The sequence below is a fragment of the Pollicipes pollicipes genome, unplaced genomic scaffold (genome assembly GCF_011947565.3).
Source record: "Pollicipes pollicipes isolate AB1234 unplaced genomic scaffold, Ppol_2.1 Scaffold_1600;HRSCAF=1878_pilon_pilon_pilon, whole genome shotgun sequence".
NCBI classification, from domain to species: domain Eukaryota; kingdom Metazoa; phylum Arthropoda; class Thecostraca; order Pollicipedomorpha; family Pollicipedidae; genus Pollicipes; species Pollicipes pollicipes.
Window position 1 is genome coordinate 17542175 of NW_023595962.1, and position 7350 is coordinate 17549524.

The following is a 7350-nucleotide window of genomic DNA, read 5'->3' on the forward strand; positions in this document are numbered from 1 at the left end:
TCATGTTCTTCCCCTTCCTGACATGAAATGCCTTCTGACCAGCGCAGCTGGCCTCGGATCAGCACAGGAACCTCCACTGACGCAACAACATCCATGATCACCAAATGTTGTCACGATCGCCACGAAAAGCCACGATTACTATGATCGCGGTTCAATCATTGCAACATAGACTCCAGTTCCATGTTTTCTGTGTTCTTCAGAGATGTTGAGGACTCTCTGAACTTAGATTGTAGATGAAATGGGATCCCGAATTTGTATTTGCGTGGCTCAGGCATGTTTGTCTTAGAATGTTTAAGATTCAGCCATAAGATTACTGATGAGAAAACCACGTAATAGGGTTTTGAACATGCGTGCCCGCAAGTAATAGCAACAAGAGTCTCGACTCCCGGCGTTGCAGTCTCTATGGACCGCGTGGCGTCGGGTCTGTGGCTGTGACAGTGATGGCCATTGAGCAGACAAAAAAGATGGCACATATTGAGACATGTGTACATGCGCACGTGCAAACGAATTCAAGTCAGCAAACATCAAGCATCTTGCAGCACTTATGCATGCAAACAATTATATTCTAGCACGCATCACGAATCAAGGCAGCAATCACATTCGCAAAATCGGCCAAGATGAGCCCTGCGCGTTAAGGTCTAGTCACGAAGAGGGTGTATTGACTCCCCAACATGACTCCCGATGTGTGACGCCTCCCGGTGTACTTGAGTTCGTTTGCATGTACTGTTTTTTCGCGACTTCTGATTCCTAGTTAGATACGCACGGCATCGTGGTAATGACGGACAATTGCTCCTTGTTAATTCTTCTGCATGTTGGTGTCCTGTAACAGCTGTCGCTTGCTATTAAAAAAGAGCCTGAAAAATCGAGTAAGATCGGCAGGCAGTTTTGATCATATTACTGACTCTCGTTTCGATATAGGCATGTAGCTGATATATCACACCATCACTGTCTTCATTCTCCTGATTATTCTACGAGGAATGAGGCTTTTATTACCATCTAATCTAGAAAGAACGTTTGAATTAAGACAGTAGTAATAGCCTTATTTCTCGGATACAAACCAGGAGAATTGATATAGATCCGTTGATATTTTAGCGACATGCCATAATCGAAACAAATTGCAGGAACAATTTCCCCTCTGCTAACAGTTTCATCAATTACTCAACACTGTTACACATTGAGAAACTTTCACTCCTGCTTACACTTTCTACACTTACTACTTTTGCTCAACACTGCTTAAAACACTTTCCGCGCCTGCTATTCGTTTCGATAAGGCATTCTGCCGAAATAGCAACGCATGTGTGTTTCCATTCTCCTGCCTTTCTCAGAGGAGTAAGGCTATTACTAATGTCTTATCTTTGTGGATAAAGTTCCTCGCAAATGAACTTTACAACTTACAAAATGTTGAGTTCATAGATCTTAAGCTGGGTTATCGATTTTCCAGGAGAGTGATCTGGTGCCTTGGGGCTGCACCATGCCAGAGCTGAGGTGAAGATACCGACTATCCCGAAAACCTCCGCTCGTCAGAAACAGGCTGGTTGAAATATCATATTTTTGCGTTCATTTTGTCCCAGCTGATATTTTTGAACATAAACACCAGTCAAACAGGCTAATGGAACAAGATTTAAGGGATTCTTTATATTTGCGGTGGATTATTAGACACAAGTACTGCTATATCATATTGCCTGAAAAAGCGGGCTTCTTCATCGTAACTGCACATTCACCAAGTTTGGTGGACGACTGGAAAAGCACCGACCGTGACAGGACTCGAACCTGCAATCTCCTGATCCGAAGTCAGGCGCCTTATCCATTAGGCCACACGGCCAACGAAGAAATGGGCCGACTGGGCGTGATATAATATAGACAGTATTCGAGCAATTCTCCAGGACTTTTCACTCTTTGTGGCTGAGCATCTAAAATAATTATGAGTGGTTTATTGCTGACTGGCGTATGTTGCGCCACCTGTTTCGCGCCCGCCACCACCAGGTGGCGGCCAGCCATCGTCCACGCGACTGGCGAAGCTGTGGCACACCGCACTCAGCGGATGCGGGATGCGGATGCAATTTGTTGTAGGCAGCATTGCTGCTTAGATCAAATATATAGAAATAACGCTACCAATGCAAAGAGCTGCAGACGGGCCAGAGTGGCATATGTGCTCCCACAATAGCAGCTGCGACCGTTCTGTCGCTTTCCAGTCTGAAATTTCCATTCTCAAAACGGTCTGAGTGAGGGGCGTCCGTCCGGCCGGGAATCGCCCCAGGTTTTGAAGCGCACGTTACCGAAGCACGAATAGCGCGAAGCGCAAGCGCCTTATCGCCCTCCGATCCGAAATAACGCGTTAGGAGACAGAAAGTCCTGCTTAATTTCGCGGAGTCCGTGCAAGCTTTCTGCAAGACTACTCGCATTGGCACAAATGTAGCAAGCGTGTACGTTAGTGAAAATTGTAGACATGCGCCGACCACTCAATCGTTTTCGGGACTGATATTGACAAGCTTCCTGATATTGTCAAGACTGATATTGTCAAGTTTCTAAGAGTGCCCGTAGTGACACGCGGCTGCCTGGGCAGGAAATACCTCATGTCCAGTGCCGCACCTCCCGATAGATTAGCTACAATACCGCCCAGCCTGCTACAAACTGAAAGGTGTACATGCATGCTACAATGTCAGAGCTGTACCAGCTGTCTTATCGCTCCCGGGTCCGAAATTGCCCCTCGTGGGACCGGAGCTTCCGCAGGATTGCTCCAAGTCCGTTGTCGGACCTTCCCGTAAGCTAGATGCAAGACCGGCCGAGTGGACACAAACAAGGCACGTGTGCACGCATGTCAAGTATAGGGACATGTGCCGACCACCTTATCGTTTTGTTGATGAGCACGCCATTGTAAAAGCGACTTAGGCAGCAGGCGGCCGCCTGGTCGATGATTGCCCAAGTCCAATAACGAGCCTCCCTGCACGTCAGATACAGGCAACATGGATACCTGTCGCTGAAAACAGCGTAATCATGCAATCGACCATGATTCCGCACACCACCGCCCCCCCCCCCCCCCCTGACACCCACAGAAGGTAAATCCGTTGGCATGTTAGCCTGGCCTTTGTACCAGCTTGGGAGGTCTTGCAGCTTATCCCCAGATTGGTGCGATGTGGGCATTAGCGGGTATTGCACATAACAAAATTTATCCACTTCTCTTGTCCCGCCGCCAAATGTGTGCATTGAATGAACCATCCATTGCTGTTCATAAATGTCACTGGAAAAGAAGCGATTTGCTTCCACACAATTAATAGAACAGGGAAGTTACATTTTACTATAAAGTGTACCAGCTATACAATGCATGCAACTTCGTGAACATAGAATTAATGACATACAGTACCTTCAATAGTAGACTACCATGGTTTAATAACTGTCAAACTACAATAAGGAGTAGTTGCTTAACTAACCATTCCGAAAAGATACAATCCAAACACATCAGGAAAAGCATTCTGAGATAATCCCACACAAGTGCCACATTCTGCCATGGGCGTAGTTTCCTAATCATATAATGGGCTCCAGCTCCAGCCCCCAGCAGCTTAATAAAAGGAGTCACTTGTCCCTTCTCAACCCACCCCGAGCACGTCAATATTTTGCAAAACTACACTTTTTTATATCTTTTCAATATTCTTCCCCTGAAATGTGCTTATGTGTAAGGCGTACAATTTGTTTTGCGTTGGTGCTCCTTTGTGAAATCGAACACATGGCTGGTTTGAGGTGACAATAACTTTTGCGCTTTAGTGGCCAAAGCTTGTTTACATAAGGCATGCCTGCGTGCATGCATATTTAGGACTGCAGTCGTCATATGAGCCTAGGTATGATGTAAATCAGTCGGTGTTTGAATTCAAATGTTATCTGGGGTTCATGCTTTTTAGAGCTAATGCCTCTCAAGGTGTAGATTGGTAATTCCTTTGGAGAGCCTTGTGAAGAAAACCGAGATTATTTGTCTTGAACAAAGAGGATTTATTCCTGGGACTAAAGTAATTGCATGCGTTGATTCCTCAGCAGTCTTCAAGATGAGTACTAGTTTCGTATCTTGAAATTGATAAGAATAAATAGTGTCACTCAGCGTTAGTTCATAAAATTGTCATTATGAAGGCTGGAGATTTGGGGATTCTTGTGGCGACTCTTATATTATAATCGAGCTAAATATCTGTACCTGGAATTGGTAGAAGATCTCTCAATGTTAGGTATTACATAAATATAAATGGAGGAACGAATATATCTTAGGGTTTCTTGAAGCTTTTTGGTTTAAGAGCAATAATATCATAAGGTTGCCTAGGTGTACCTGGAATGGAAAATGAGGTGGGCGGGCCCATGCGGACTTTTTTGGGGACGCCTGCCCTGCGAGGCGGGCGCCGGCTTGCAAATTTGGGTGTGAGGTGGGTGCAGGTATTCCACATCCAAAAAAGTGGTGGCCTTGCCCCAGATGAGCGACTATTTGCAGACCCTCCCCACAGAGTATCTGTCAACCCTGCTGCCATCTATCAACGAATCTTTAAAACCACACTGCAGAGGATCGCAGCGTGCCGCAGCAGAACCCTGCTTCATGGACACCGCTATCAGGATGGTCATCACCATTATCACGTTTTCATATTGTATAAATGATAATAATATTCACGAATATGTATTCACAAGCACTCATGAAATACATATATATATATATATATATATATATATATATATATATATATATATATATATATATGTCCAATTTTTTTCTATATATATATATATATATATATACATATATATGCATATATCTTAATGTTTCATTTGAGACAATGGGCCGCATGCTACGCGATAAAAATGATGATGCGGTCATGATGAAAATGCACCAAGAGCGGAACAAGAGCGCGCGCGCGGGCAAACGCTTTCATCGATGGCATGTTGGCAAAAATTGGACATGAACACTGCACACCCCCGGGGGAGGGTGGGTGGAAGGGGTGGGGGGAGGGGGAGGGCAAAGCGGCTGGCGGCTGGCGGCTCCGGGATGAGGCCCCATGATATGGAAGCGCCCCGTGCGACGTGGGCAGCCAGAAGCAGGCAACGCGTAGGTCGCCGTCGATCAGACGTTGGTCGCCCCCGATCAGACGTCGGTCGCCGTCGATCAGACGTCGTTCGTCGTCGATCAGACGTCGGTCGCGGTCGGCCGGGCACCCCAGACCGGAAACAGATATCAGCCTGTATCTTGGCAACTCCAACTTCATGACCTCCTCGCCGCACGTAAGGATACTGGGAGTTATCTGCGACCGTGCCTTGTTCTGGGAGCAACACACACAAAACAAGTTAAAAAGTGTAATTCCATCGTGTTTTATGTACATTAATATCAGTTTGCCACCAGTTAATACCCACAAACTCGTTGGCGGAGACCATGCTTTCCCTCTCGTCTTGTACTGTCTCTCCATATTAGGCGTGACCGCTGCCTGGTATCTCAGCAAAGGCAAAAGGTGAGTTTCGCGGCCTGGGTCATTTCGTGAGTGCTGGGACGGAGACAGATTTCATCGGCCTTGGAGGCGCAGTTAACAGCTCATACCCTGTCCGGCTGTCAGTCTGACCATCACCCTTGGAGGCGCAGTCAACAGCCCATACCCTGTCCGGCTGTCAGTCTGACCATCACCCTTGGAGGCGCAGTCAACAGCCCATACCCTGTCCGGCTGTCGGTCTGACCATCACCCTTGGAGGCGCAGTCAACATCCCATACCCTGTCCGGCTGTCAGTCTGACCATCACCCTTGGAGGCGCAGTCAACAGCCCATACCCTGTCCGGCTGTCGGTCTGACCATCAGCCTTGGAGGCGCAGTCAACAGCTCATACCCTGTCCGGCTGTCGGTCTGACCATCAGTCGTTGAGGCGCAGTCAACAGCCCATACCCTGCCCGGCTGTCGGCCTGACCACAGCAGCATTACTCTTGCTATAGGGTTCAATGGAGAAGAAAAGAGGTCTGAAAATCTAAGGATTCAGTGTTGCAAAATGGTTTGCATGAAACTTTAGGAACAAATGTTGTGTTGGACTGTGGGGATATTTTTGACAGTGCGCCGTGTCTGGGAATACGACACATCTGTCGCTACTTTGCTTGCGCAGGTCTCCTTCTCGCACTCCCACACAGGACTTGGCAATGAGTTGGTACCGTATCCTGAATCGCCGCCATGTTGGCCCCTCCGCGCATTAAATAACGAAGTGTTTTATAGGCATGTTAACGAATATGGCCAGTGATGAGAGCTTCAGGCGGCTGACTTGTCTGGAAAGTGGGCATAAGCAGGCTTGTGTCACGCCTTTGGCCATATCTGAATGTGGTCAACCGACGGGAGTAGCAAACCTCTACGTGAATCCCTTCGAAGAGTTTGTTTCGGTCATGAACCGCATTTCAGGAGCGGGAACTGTTCACTTGGTGGCGCTCCATGCGTGGTTATCAAGATGACGTTATCAAGATGACGTTATCAAGATGACGTTATCAAGATGACGTTATCAAGATGACGCTATCAAGATGACGTTATCAAGATGACGTTATCAGGATGACGTTATCAGGATGACGTTATCAGGATGACGTTAGCCTGAGATTGGTCTGATTAGTTTTAGCCTGGATTTTTGTTTTAACGACCACAGAGCTATTTGCCAGAGTCTCCAAATCAGGTGCACTGAAAAGAGCCTGAACTTGACTTTTCTGGCAGAAAACGTTGTCCTTACGGAATAAAACGTTCTCGTCTGATGGTTTCACGTCCAAGAATATGCCGAAGGAATCTAGAAACGCTTCCGAGCTCTAGTTTGGTGAGTTATTGTGCCAAGATATGCTGTGATCAGAGCTAGAACGGGTCGCACCTCCGGTGAAGTCAGGGATATTTGCCAGAGCCAAGCGAGCATCAGTAACGGTTTGTGGAGGATATTCAGCAGGGCCAGATCCAGATCCAGAGGCAGTATCCATTGACGCCCGGGTATCGGCAGTGGGAGAAATAGTGGTAGATCCAGAGACGATTTCAGTGTTCATGTGGTGGTCAGCAGTAGAAACAGTCTGTATGCTGGGGTCATCGTAGACGTGCTTTCAATGACCAAAGGGCCATCAGTGTTAGTGGTCAAACCAGAGTCGCATTCAGCGTTAATGTCATCCTTCCTTTTACCTCGCTTCGTGCTGGTGGGGTAGAACGCAGAGAGCAACAAACTATACATGTGTAAGTGTGCTTAGAGTGAAATGTGAGCCAAACGACAAAAATCACGAAGAGTAGAAAGGAATCCTTGACAAAAGGCCGCAACAGCAGCAGCCGCGCTAACTTAGAGAACGTTTTGCCAGCCGGGCGGGATCAACGGATGGTTCGACGACGTTTCCTCGTTCAATCAC

General features: G+C 47.2%; 1 non-coding gene across 1 annotated transcript; it reads right to left on the reverse strand.

Moving 5' to 3' along the window:
* Positions 1–1749: 1749 nt before the first annotated feature.
* On the reverse strand, positions 1750–1822 carry TRNAR-UCG (transfer RNA arginine (anticodon UCG)). Its single transcript has one exon. It is a non-coding gene; the product is annotated as a tRNA-Arg (tRNA).
* Between the last annotated feature and the right edge of the window lie 5528 nt (positions 1823–7350).